This window comes from Pinus tabuliformis, chromosome 4_1 (genome assembly GCF_031772625.1).
Source record: "Pinus tabuliformis cultivar Carrire ecotype Pingquan chromosome 4_1, CPIR1, whole genome shotgun sequence".
Lineage (NCBI taxonomy): Eukaryota > Viridiplantae > Streptophyta > Pinopsida > Pinales > Pinaceae > Pinus > Pinus tabuliformis.
The window spans coordinates 762844522-762857094 of NC_142303.1; positions in this window are offsets into that span (position 1 = coordinate 762844522).

Below are 12573 nucleotides of genomic sequence, written 5' to 3' on the forward strand. Positions count from 1 at the left end.
CCCTCGAATTCACTCCCGAAACACGCTCCACTTGGAAGTACTAGGGGAGCGACCCTAGGAGTGCACTCGTGATTTGCTCTCGTTTGAGAGAAAATTTCGAGAGTGCATTCTTGGTAAAAAAAAATCACTCCTTGGTTTCCAGGGAATGACATGGGAAGCGATCAAGGAGCATTCACTCCCCATAGCTCTAGGAGAAAATTTTAACTGCGAAGAATGATACAGGAGTGATCACTCCCCGGTCGCTTCAATGAAAAAAATTGCTCCCGCCCTTCCAAAATCAATACACAGACAAGCCAAGAGGGGCAACTTTTTGGAGGGAAAAGGGATGGTCAAAACAATAAAAAGCCTCCTCCCCTCCCTCATTAAGACCATTTCATTTCCGAGATAGAGATATTGAGAGCATTTGAGAGGCTTTGAGCTTGAGGAGGTTGTGGGAGATTGTTGGAGCTAGAAAGCTTGGGAGATTGTTGGAGAGCACAAGAGGTAGGGTCTAATTCCATTCTTTTTTTATTCAATGTAACATTTGTGTAAAAATAAGTTGAATGTTCAATGAATCTAGAATCTAAAGTTCTTCTTTTCTTCTTCTACTCTTTCCCACTCCTACCTCATTTTATTGCAGGCAATAATCTCAACCTTCAACAAACATGATGGGTATATGGCTTGGCCTTATCTTGTTGGTTCCATTTTTTGCTATGATGGTGGTGTTGGGAAGTGGAAGAAGAAGAAATCATGAAGCTGATGAAGAAGTGGGTAGTGGTGTAGGATACCCTGGAGAAGTGGAGAAGGAGCATAATGGGAGTGAAGATAATTGAAATAAAATAGGAGTAGACCAAACACCCTTGTGGAAATATGTCATAAGGCGTGGAGGAGGGAAAGGGGGTGGAACCACTAAATTTGTATGCCCCCATTGTAATGCCAATTACACAGGTTAATATACTTGTTCCAGAAAGCATCTATGTGGAAAAATGGCATGGGATGGGAATAAACAAATATGAATCAAAACTTGTGCCAACACAAAAAAGAACCAAATATATAATGGAAGAGGAGGAAGCACAATACCAAACAAAAAGATCAAAGGGTGAACATGACACCACTAACACACATAGAGAAAGTGTAAGAACTCTATCAACATCCACCCATGGTAATGGATTTGTAACCACATGCACAGACATCCCTTTAAGGCATAAAACAAAATCAAAACTCCTTGACCAAGGTTGCAGGGATGATGTGGGTGCACAAATTTTTCGGCTTCTTTATGCATGTGGCATAGCATTTAATGTTCTTCCCTCACCTTATTGGCATGAAATGGTTACCACCATTAATGATGCCCCTAAAGTATACAATATCCCTAGGTATGACAAAGATAGAATCATGCGACTTGACCAGGTAAAATCTAGAATAAAAAATGCTTTAGGTGAATTCACAAATTCTTGGAATGAATATGGGGTATCCATTATATCTTATGGTTGGACATGTGTAAAAGGAAATCCATTGATAAATGTTCTTGGTGTGTCTACTTCTGGTGCAATCTTGATTTCCTCTCATGATTACTCAGATAAGTTTAAGATCTACATCAACATTACAGAACCATTAATTCAAATAATTGAAAGTATCGAGTCATAAAATGTCATCCAAGTCATAGTTGAGAATGCTTCTAATTGTAAGGCAGTGGGAGCAATTATTGAGGATAGATACCCCAACATATTTTGGTCCAGGTATTTGGTTCTTCAAAAAATGAACCTTTTAATGCATGATATATTAAGATAGAGGAAGCTCAATACAAATGGATTGGTTCATTGTAAAAGAAAGACAATAAAATGATGAAATTCATTACTAATCATAGCAATATCCATGGCCTTTTCCGTAGTCACTCAAGGTTGGATATATTGAAGATAACAGGACTAGATTTGCTAGCTTTTACCTCACCTTCAGGTGTCTTTTGAAGGTAAGAGAGGCATTGGATAGCATGGTATAAAGTCAATAATGGTAGATATTAAAGGACAAGGTTGCAATGACATCTGATAGGGAGGATTTTCAAGAGGTGGAGGACACTGTTCTTGATGGTCATTTTTGGACAGGTGTGAGAAATGTTTTACAATTAAATAAGCCCATTTATAACATGATTTTTTTCATATACAGATGTGCCAATGATTGGGGAGGTGTATGAGCAGATGGATTTCTTGCTAAGGCAAATAAAAGATATTGTTGAGAAAAAAGATCCCATCTTGTATGATCATATTCATAAACATGTGGTGACAAGGTTGGATAATATTAATGTTCCATTCCATGATTTGATGTAAGTCCTTACGCCAAAATAATAATCTCCATATTGGTTGGCCCAACTTATGTTGAAATGTGGCAACAAGAATATTTCAATTTAATTTGTCCTTGAATTAAATTGTGAATTAAAATCGAATTTAGTCTTAACAGCTACTTGGAAATAATTAATTAATTTGTTTCAAATTAATTAGTTGGAGAAATTCAAGTTAGAAGTCTTTCTGAAGTCATGCAAGAGTTATCCCTTAAATTAAGGAGATAAGATTGAGTTATATTTGAGTTGTAATTAGTTAACTCAGTTTACTGAGTTAAGTCCGGTTAAATTAGTTACAAACTGTTTGAGGAACTAATAGAGAGTTAACAGTCAGTTGATGCATGCATGCACTCAACTAGTGCTACTCCAGTTAATTGAAGATTCCCTCATCAGAAACTCATGCATGTCTATTCTGAGAAAGACCTAGTTGAGATAAATGTCAAGGACAGTGTACTATCAGTTGCATGTGTTTTCTTATAAATAAAACTCATGCATGCAGTCAAGGATTAATCCTTGAGGATTTCGCAGTTTTGGAGGAGGTCTTCCACTTGGTAAAAGGTAATTCATCTACAAGGAATAGCGCAAGGAAATAGGAGCTTGGAGGGCAGAGAAGAAGGCTGGAGAGAAGCCAAGATTGCGTGTGAGCATCTGTGAGGATTATACTGAGAGCTAGCTAGCTGTGAGATCTAAGGCTTTGTATAATTCCTATGTATTTCCACCTGTATGATAATACAATAGAGTGGGGTTTTTAGCCGAGGATTTCCCCAAAGTATTTTCATGTGTATTGTGTGATTGATTCTTCTTCTTCTGGTTATATTTTTCAACTCGATATTTAAGCTTCCGCAAATTGATAGTAGAAGTAGGTTATACTATTCTGCTTTGATTTATATTGCATTATCAGGTTAACCTACATCAGAATTTCTACATGGTATCAAAGCTAGATTTGTAGAAAATTCTACATGGTATCAAAGCTGTGAACAATATGCTGAGAAGAGAATTCAAATTTTGAAGTTCGGGGTTGCAGGTGCAAATCAAATTCATATCATACTTCAAGGTTGGAAAATGGCATTCTATGGCTTGAGACTCGAGTATGCCTTGGAAGGTAGCTCGAATTACATAGCATGGAAAGAGAGAATGGAGGTTGTATTAGAAGACAATGGCTTGAAGGATTTCATTGATAAAGAAATCCCAAAGCCAGCTTCAACTAATGCACAAGAGTTGGCTGAGTGGAAGAAGTGTGTGGCGAAGGCAAGATGGATCATCTTTGAGGGAGTTCGAGACCATATTGTCTCGAGTCTCCATGGGAAGGATACTCCATTTTCAATGTGGAAGACATTGAAGGACCTCTACCAGAACAATAGCGACCAGATGAAATTGGCGCTCAAGGATATGCTTCAAAGAATCAAGATGGAGAAGGACGATACTATTTCCACATATCTGAACAAGCTCATCACCTGCCGAGATGAGCTTGGCAGTGTGGGAATAACTATTTCCTATGATGATACGGTGAGCCTCACTCTCCTTGGCCTTCCAAGGAGTTGGAATAGCTACCAAGACTCTGTGAATAGAAGGGAGAAACTGTCAGATTAGGAACGACTGTGGTCGGATCTTATGCAAGAGGAGATGAGGAGGAGCACACGAGATGGTTATTCACCCAAGAATGATGATGAAGAAAATATGGCCTTAGTAAGTAAGGCAAGGAAAGGGAAGGGGAAGGCTTCCCATTTCAAATCGAATTCTTCTCATGGAGGGAAGAAGGGTGACATGTCTAAAGTGAGATGCTTTAATTGTCACAAGATGGGACATTATGTGACTAATTTCCCATCGAAGAAGTCCAAGAAGGGATCCTCGGAAGGATTGGAAGGTGAGGCATTAGCCTCTCAGTTCGAAATGGAATTTACCCTCATCGCATGCATGGTGTCATCGATGATGGGTTGTGTCTGGTATCTTGACAGTGGAGCCTCATTCCACATGACCGGTGATAAAAGTTTATTCAGTGCCTTGGAGGAGAAAGACCTCAAGATGCGCATAGAGATGGGTGATGATGGAAGGTATAGTGTTTCAGGAGTGGGCACTGTTGCTTTTCAGAGGGAGCATGGAGCTCCTATCACCTTGACAGATGTAAAGTATGTGCCTAGACTAAAGAAGAACTTGGTATCGGTCACGATGTTGGAGGACAAAGGTTATGATTTTGTCTTCAGTAAAGGAAAGGCGTTCCTAAGACACATAGCCACAGGTCAGACCAAGAGGATAGGGATTTGGGTGAAGAATCTCTATAAACTAGAGGTAGATGATTGTGCAACATTGAGTACGAAAGTAGAATCGATGCAAAGCCAAGACATTGGCGAGTTGTGGCACAAGGGGTTGGGCCATTTGCATCATGGGGCTTTGAATATAATGCAGTAGATATCTATAGGACTTCCCAAAGGTAAACTTGAGCAAGTTGACACATGCAAAGGTTGTACCTTGGGAAAGTACACCAAGTCTTCCTTTCATGATCGAGACAGTCGAGTAGAGGCTATATTAGAGCAATTTCATACTGATGTGTGTGGACCATTCTCGACGGCATCCACAATGAAGCAAATGTATTATTTGATTTTCATTGATGACTATTCTCGTAAATGTTGGATTTATTTCATGCAGAAGAAGGACCAAACCTTCACAATGTTTTGTGAGTTCAAAGCTTTGGTCGAGAAAGAGTCAGGGAAGAAGATCAAGGCCTTGAGAAGAAACAACGACGGAGAATATGTCTCTCAAGAGTTTAAGGACTTCTGTGCAGCGGAAGGAATTAAACGAGAGTTGACGGCACCTCATAACCCACCGCAGAATGGGGTGGCCGTGAGGAAGAACAAAACTATTGTAGGGGCAACACCGGAAATGTTGTATGACCAAGGCCTACCACTTCACTTGTGGGATGAGGCATGCAACACAGCGGTCTATTTGCAGAATAGAAGCCCGCATCGCATACTTTGGGATGAAGACACCAGAGGAAGATTTCTCCGGTAAGAGACCAGATGTGGGTCACTTCAAGATCTTTGGCTCATCGATATATTGCCATGTGACAAAGGATGCACGGAATAAGCTTGAGCCGACAGCAGAGTTGGGGATACTTGTGGGGTACACTGATACACCTCACAACCATCGGGTGTATTTGCCTACCAGTCGGAGGACAGTGGTTTGCAGAGATCTCAAGTTTGATGAGCAAAAAGCCATGCGAGTTTCCTTTGAGAGGGAGCTCCAACTACAAGCTGTGGAGGAAATGTTGGTTCCTAAGGAGGAGGAGCCTTAGACTGATGCAGAGCAGCTGCATGTAGACGTTCCAGGAGTGGAGACATCCACTCAAGTAGAGTCTTCCAGAGATGGATGGAAGCGCACAAGAGAAGCTGACAGATTGTTGAAGGATGCGAGAGAGAATGTGGGAGCACCATCTTCTTAGCGCAAATAGAGGAGGTCACCTGAGAGGTACACTAGATACATGGCCCTTGCTGGGGAATGTGTTGAGATCGAGCCATCTTCCTTTGAGGAAGTAGTGTAGTAGCCGATTTGGGTTGATGCTATGGTGGAGGAGTATGACTCCATAGTTCGTAACAGTGTTTGGGACGTGGTTTCAAGGCCGGGGAACAAGTCAATTGTGAGTTCCCGTTGGCTTTACAAAGTAAAGCAAGCTGCTAATGGTAGTGTGGAGAAGCATAAGGCAAGATTTGTTGCCCGCGGATTTTCACAGGTCGAGAGGATCATGTTGCTGAAGTATATTTCGATAGAGAAGCAAGATGCTGACATTTTGACAAAGGCATTGTTAAAGTGTAAATTCAAGTTCCATAGAGACAGGATCGGGGTGGCAGATAATCCCTTTCTTGTTGAGAGGGAGTGTTGAAATGCTGCAACAAGAATATTCCAATTTAATTTGTCCTTGAATTAAATTGTGAATTAAAATCGAATTTAGTCTTAACAGCTACTTGGAAATAATTAATTAATTTGTTTCAAATTAATTAGTTGGAGAAATTCAAGTTAGAAGTCTTTCTGAAGTCATGCAAGAGTTATCCCTTAAATTAAGGAGATAAGATTGAGTTATATTTGAGTTGTAATTAGTCAACTCATTTTACTGAGTTAAGTCCAGTTACATTAGCTCCAAACTATGTGAGGAAATATTAGAGAGTTAACAGTGAGTTGATGCATGCATGCACTCAACTAGTGCTACTCCAGTTAACTGAAGATTCCCTCATCAGAAACCCATGCATGTCTATTCTGAGAAAGATCCAGTTGAGATAAATGTCAAGGACAATGTACTATCAGTTGCATGTGTTTTCTTATAAAGAAAACTCATGCATGCAGTCAAGGATTAATCCTTGAGGATTGTGCAGTTTTGGAGGAGGTCTTCCACTTGGTAAAAGGAAAATCATCCACAAGGAATAGCGCAAGGACATAGGAGCTTGGAGGGCAGAGAGGAAGGCTGGAGAGAAGCCAAGATTTCCTATGAGCATCTGTGAGGATTGTACTGAGAGCTAGCTACTTGTGAGAGCTAAGGCTTTGTATAATTCCTATGTATTCCACATGTATGATAATACAATAGAGTGGGGTTTTTAGCTGAGGCTTTCCCCAAGTTATTTTCATGTGTATTGTGTGATTGATTCTTCTTCTTCTGGTTATATTGTTCAGCTCGATCTTTAAACTTCCACAAATTGATAGTAAAAGTAGGTTATAGTATTCTGCTTTGATTTATATTGCATTATCGGGTTAAACTACATCAGAATTTCTACATATTACACTTGGGGGTGAGGTTAGGAGAAAACCCCATATAGATCCAAAGATACAAAATGAATATATGAATGCATTACACAAGTTGGTTCCTAACAAGGAGGAGTGTGCCAGACTGCGCAGAGAATTAGGTAGATATTTTAGTTAAATTGGAGTGTTTGGTTCTTTGCATGCTATTGATGATAGAGATGGATCTTATTGAGTGTTGGTATGGATCCGGGGGGCCTTTAGAAAAAATTTCAGTTAAAATGATTTTACAGGTGGTTTATAATTCCTCTGTAGAGAGGCATTGAAACACCTATAGCTTCATCCACAATGTCAAAAATAAATTGCCTCAATGAAAATTCAACAAAAATATTGGTTTATGTACACTACGACTTGAGATTGTTGACACATTATAGTGAGCAAGATCAATATGATAGAGCATATGTCACGTCGAACAATAACCAAGAGGAGGAAAATTTGGAGGATGGAGCCTTAAATTTGGAACAATTGGAAGCGTAACTTATGAAAGATGATGATGAAGCAACAACAACAACATGAACAACCATGCCACCCCCATCATGCACTAGCAGTGCTAAAGTTGCACCAACTTTTCTGCCACCTCTATCTACAACCTCACGTGGAGGTCTTGTGCCTTCTAGTTTTGGATGTGGCCATCTGACTATACAAGAGGAGACTCCCAATAAACCATGAGAAAAGAAATTAGAAATTTCTTGTGGCAAGAGAAAAATGTAGTAGATAATAGACTTACTTATCTTTTCTAGTTTATAGTACTTTTTATAACTATTGACTCTTTCATATTTATTATGGTATTTTTTGTAGACATTGTATGCCAATTTAAGTTTGAAGCTTGAAGTTGGCAATTATAACTCACTCATAATTAATTATGAATATGACGCTTCGTGAATGTTGAACATTTCATTTCTTATTTGATATTGTTTGTTATGGTTTGGTAATGATTACAAGTACAACTTTAGTGATGACAAATGTCATATATTGAATTTTGAAAGTTTGAAACTTTAAGATTGATGAATCACGAGACTCGATATGTTGTAACATGTAACTTGTGGACATGTGGTTGATGAAGATTGTAACTTCTAGATGATTGATGTTATATGGCTCAATCCATGTTTTTTTGTTTTTTGTTTTTTTGTTTTTTTTTTTTTTTTTTTTTTTTGTTTTTTTTTTTTTTTTTTTTTAATCTAATTCATTATTCTACATGCTTTTGCTGACATATATACATCAAAATATATATTATATAAAATACGCTCCTAACACTGAGATTTTGAAAATTATCGCTCCTCGTTCTTGCTTCCGCTTCCACTCCTGCTTCCAAGCAACCTTGGTCTAGTTGTTGTAATTAATAGTAATACAACTACTTGAATTTTTGATGAAATAGTCTCATCCTTGTTATCAGAGAAGATGAAACAAGAAGATATGGGAATTCAAACCATGCATTCCTTATCTATAAAATGACACTTACAATATAGAAATAAAAATAAGCCGTTAAGTAGGAGATCTAAATCTCGAGAAAAAGTTGCATAGGTATGGTAGAAATGTGGAAAAGAATGACATTACAAGAAACATTGCATATCCAAAAGTGTTGAGGGAAGGAAGGGATTTAACAATGCTCATTGTATAGAAGCAAATTCATCCTAAGACAAAGGAGGGGACACATGAGGCATGGTTGGTCAAATCATGTGCCTCTTTTCATATGACTCCTCAAAGGTAGTGGTCTTGGGAGTATGAAAGGCATGATGGCGGTGATGTTTTCTTACGAGATGACTCAATAGCCATAATTATGGGATAAGGAAAGATAAGTTGAGGGTCATTGGTGGAATGATTGGAACATCCTTAGTGCCTTGTAGTTCCTAGGACTAGCCATAAATTTGATTTCTATAAGAAATGCATATGCAAAAACAATGCTTGAAAAAGAAACTGTTACAGGATGGCTCAAGGAGCAGTGGTATTTTTGATGGGAGTTCAAAGTATAACTTTATCTAATATTTTGGGAAGCACTATTAATGGCAAGTGCAATAGTTCTATTGTTCCCAAGTGTGGAGTTGAAGAAGGAAAAACTTTGATAGTCTCTAAAGAGAAGCCTATGATGTGTCATAAAACACTAGGACATATAGGAGAGAATGACCTTTAAGTAATACATGGTAAAATTATGATATAGGATATGTTTAATTTCTCTCTGGATTTTGAATCCTGTGAACATTTCTTATATGGGAAGAAACACTGGGTAAGAATCTCCCTTGGTGCTACAAGGGCAAATGAAATATTATAGTTGGTGCAAAATGATGTGTTTGGACCTATATAAGTTCCATAATTGGGTAGATCTATGTACTTGTCTCATTTACAGATGACTTCTCAAGGAATACTTAGATTTATTTCCTCAAGAATAAATTTGAAGTCTTTGACCAATTTAAGGAGTTTACAACTCTTGTGGATAATCAAACATAGATGAAAATTAAGGTTCTAAGGATGGATAACGGTTGAAAATTATATGGGAATGAACTCAAGGAATTCCTAAGAAATGTGATATATAAAGGTAGAATACTACTCCATACAAACCTCATCAAAATGGAGTTGTAGAAAGGATGAACATAATGCTAATGGAAAAAGCAAGGGGCATGCTCAATGATGTCAGATTAGGACAATAATTATGAGCAAAAGTAGTGGACAGTGCATGTTACCTTGTAAATCGATCTCCCTCATTAGCGTTAGATGACAAAACTCCACACATATTATGAAATGGTAAGAAACCATCTCTTAAACATGTTAGGGTATTCGATTGTGAGGCTTATGTACACATTTCCAAGGAAACTAGAAGTTAGATAATATAGCTAAGTGGTTTATCTTTATTGGCTTTAGAAATGGTTTGAAAGGTTATAATATTTGGAACCTGGAAACTAAGAAGGTTGTGTATAGTTGAGATGTGGTATTTAGAGAAATCAAAGATATTGTGAAACATTAAGTCCTGCCAAGGGAGAAAGAACCAAAGAAGATAGAGTTCTAATTGAAGTATGATGAATTAGACTATACAAAAGAACAATAATGTGAAGTAGAAGAACCTCATACTTCAATATCGAGGAGATTGGTACAATAAAGATGGAAACCAGAAAGGTATACCCCACCTAATCTCCATTCTAAATTTACATTGTTTATCATTGATGATGATCCTAGAATTTTTAGGGAGATAGTGAATTCAGAGGATGGAAAACTCTGGAAAAAGGCCATGGTTGAAGTAATTGCAGCCATGGACGAGAATGAGGTTTTGGATCTAATGGAGTTGTTAGCTAGAAGAAATACCATTGGCAGAAAAAGGGTGTTTAAGAAGAACTCGAACACAAAAGGAAAGGTGGAGAAATACAAAGTGTGGTTTGTAGCAAAAGGTTATTCCTAAGTAGAGGGAATTAACTTTGGTGAAATTTTTCCTCTTGTTTCCAAGTTACTTTCACTAGATTTATTTTATTTAGTGTAGCTTCTTTTGATTTTGAAGTAGAACAAATGGATGTGAATATTGTTGAAGAATCTGAGGACAAAGTAGTGTAGTGTGATTCTTCGTTGCTTGATAATAATTTGTGGAGTATTTTTACTTTTCCTTATTATATTCTTCTTCTTATTATTATTATTAGTGCATATTTTTGTACTTCATCAAACTACTACCAAAACATAATAACAAGAACACAAGATGTTGGTTGTGTTCCATGGCCAAAACCTCTCTTCTCTTGAGAGGAAAACCCTTTGGTGAATTTCTCTTATTGAAGCTTCTATTGATCAATACAAAACCCTATACCCTTGAATAGAATATCCCCCAAGCACAAGTTGAGCTCTTTCTCCTTTCTGCACTTTGTTCCCCAGCACATAGGCTTCCTTCTTCCGGAACTTTGTTCCCTGGCACTTCCTCCTCCTCCTTCTGGCACTTCGTTCTTCTTTCAAATTGTTAGTAAACCTTGTTGCACTTGCTCTAGAGGAGATAGCTTTGATTAGATCCTTTTCCTACGATGATTCCTTTCTTGTCTTCACCAATCAATGAACTTGTATGACTGTAATGGAAGGGTTGTTATGACAGCAGGGACAGCCTCTTTAACTTCGCACGTGTGACTATTTTCTTTGTGATTTATACCTCTTCCTTCTTTGCTTGAGAGGTCTCCTTCTACGCTTGAGTGAGAGGCCTGATAGGCGTTCTTAGATTTCCCAACCAATGATGTTATGTGATTGTGATGATAGTGTTGCAATGACTGTAGGAAGAGGCTATGTTTCTTGCATGTCCTCTCAACATCGACCTAGACTCCTCCTTGTACACTACACTAGATGCTCCCTTTCTTGTCACTTGATCACCCTTTTTCTTCCTCATTTTCTACGCTAATTTCAGAGCTATGAATGCATTATATTTGAGTGGTATAATGACCCTAATATATTGGTGTCTGCTCCTTCTTTAAGGTCGACTAGATAACTTGAGGCTAACTTGACTTTTATACTTCATATTTCTTCTTTTTAGGATGTCGTTTCTTGGAGGATGCTTGTGACTTTTCTTAGAGGTATTCTCTTGACCATAATGCATACACATACAAGGTGTAACATGCCCTTAAGGCCTTCAACATTTCCTTTTGACTATTTGACTCACCTATAACACTTTAACTAGTGCTAGACCTATTTCAATGAGCAAGAAACTCATTGACATATATTATACAAATAATATTTCTTTTATTGAATAAGTACAAAGATCAAAAGTACATTTATGAGTACCAAACCTAGTTACATTTCCTTCAACACTCGCTCTTAACTAGGGAGGTATTCATACAACATTACAAGGTGTTTGGTTATTATCAATCTTTGAAGAATTCACATAAGATAAATCGGGTTTGCAATCCATTTGTTATAACATCATATCAATCAGCATTGTTATAGTGCAAGGCCTTGACTAAAAACTCCATCTCTCTACGATACCATGAGCGACAATGTTGTCGAGGCCAATGATTTATAGACACCTTCATCATTGTATCTCAAGGTACATACCCACCCAGGTGTTCACTAAGTATGACCTTCTAGGACTATTCTTATCTTGGGTTCCCAGCCCTCAAACAATATCGGTCCTCTTGCCTACTCTTGTCTTGGATGCCCTACACATCCTTAAAGAGTAGCGAATGCCAGATGATTACCTAATACTCCCATTATTTATTCCCAAGTGAAGACAAGAATGTTGTGTCTACATTTCCATTCATGGCCTTCATCTAGACTTACGATTGTTAGTCATGGTCTAGTGCATGATCCATGATATGGAAAAACACAAATGTCACTCCTTTATAATTAGGGGCGATCCAAAACTTCCTCTTGATCAGGGATTTGTCAAAGATCCCTCTTAACTAGGGACTATTTCATTCATCAACAAATTCTTCTTCATGGGTCCTTCAACTAATTGATCTCCTTCCTTTCTTTGATGTCATGGAGTCTTTGTTCGAAATTCTTCTAGGTAGGGCACCATCCACCAATCACTT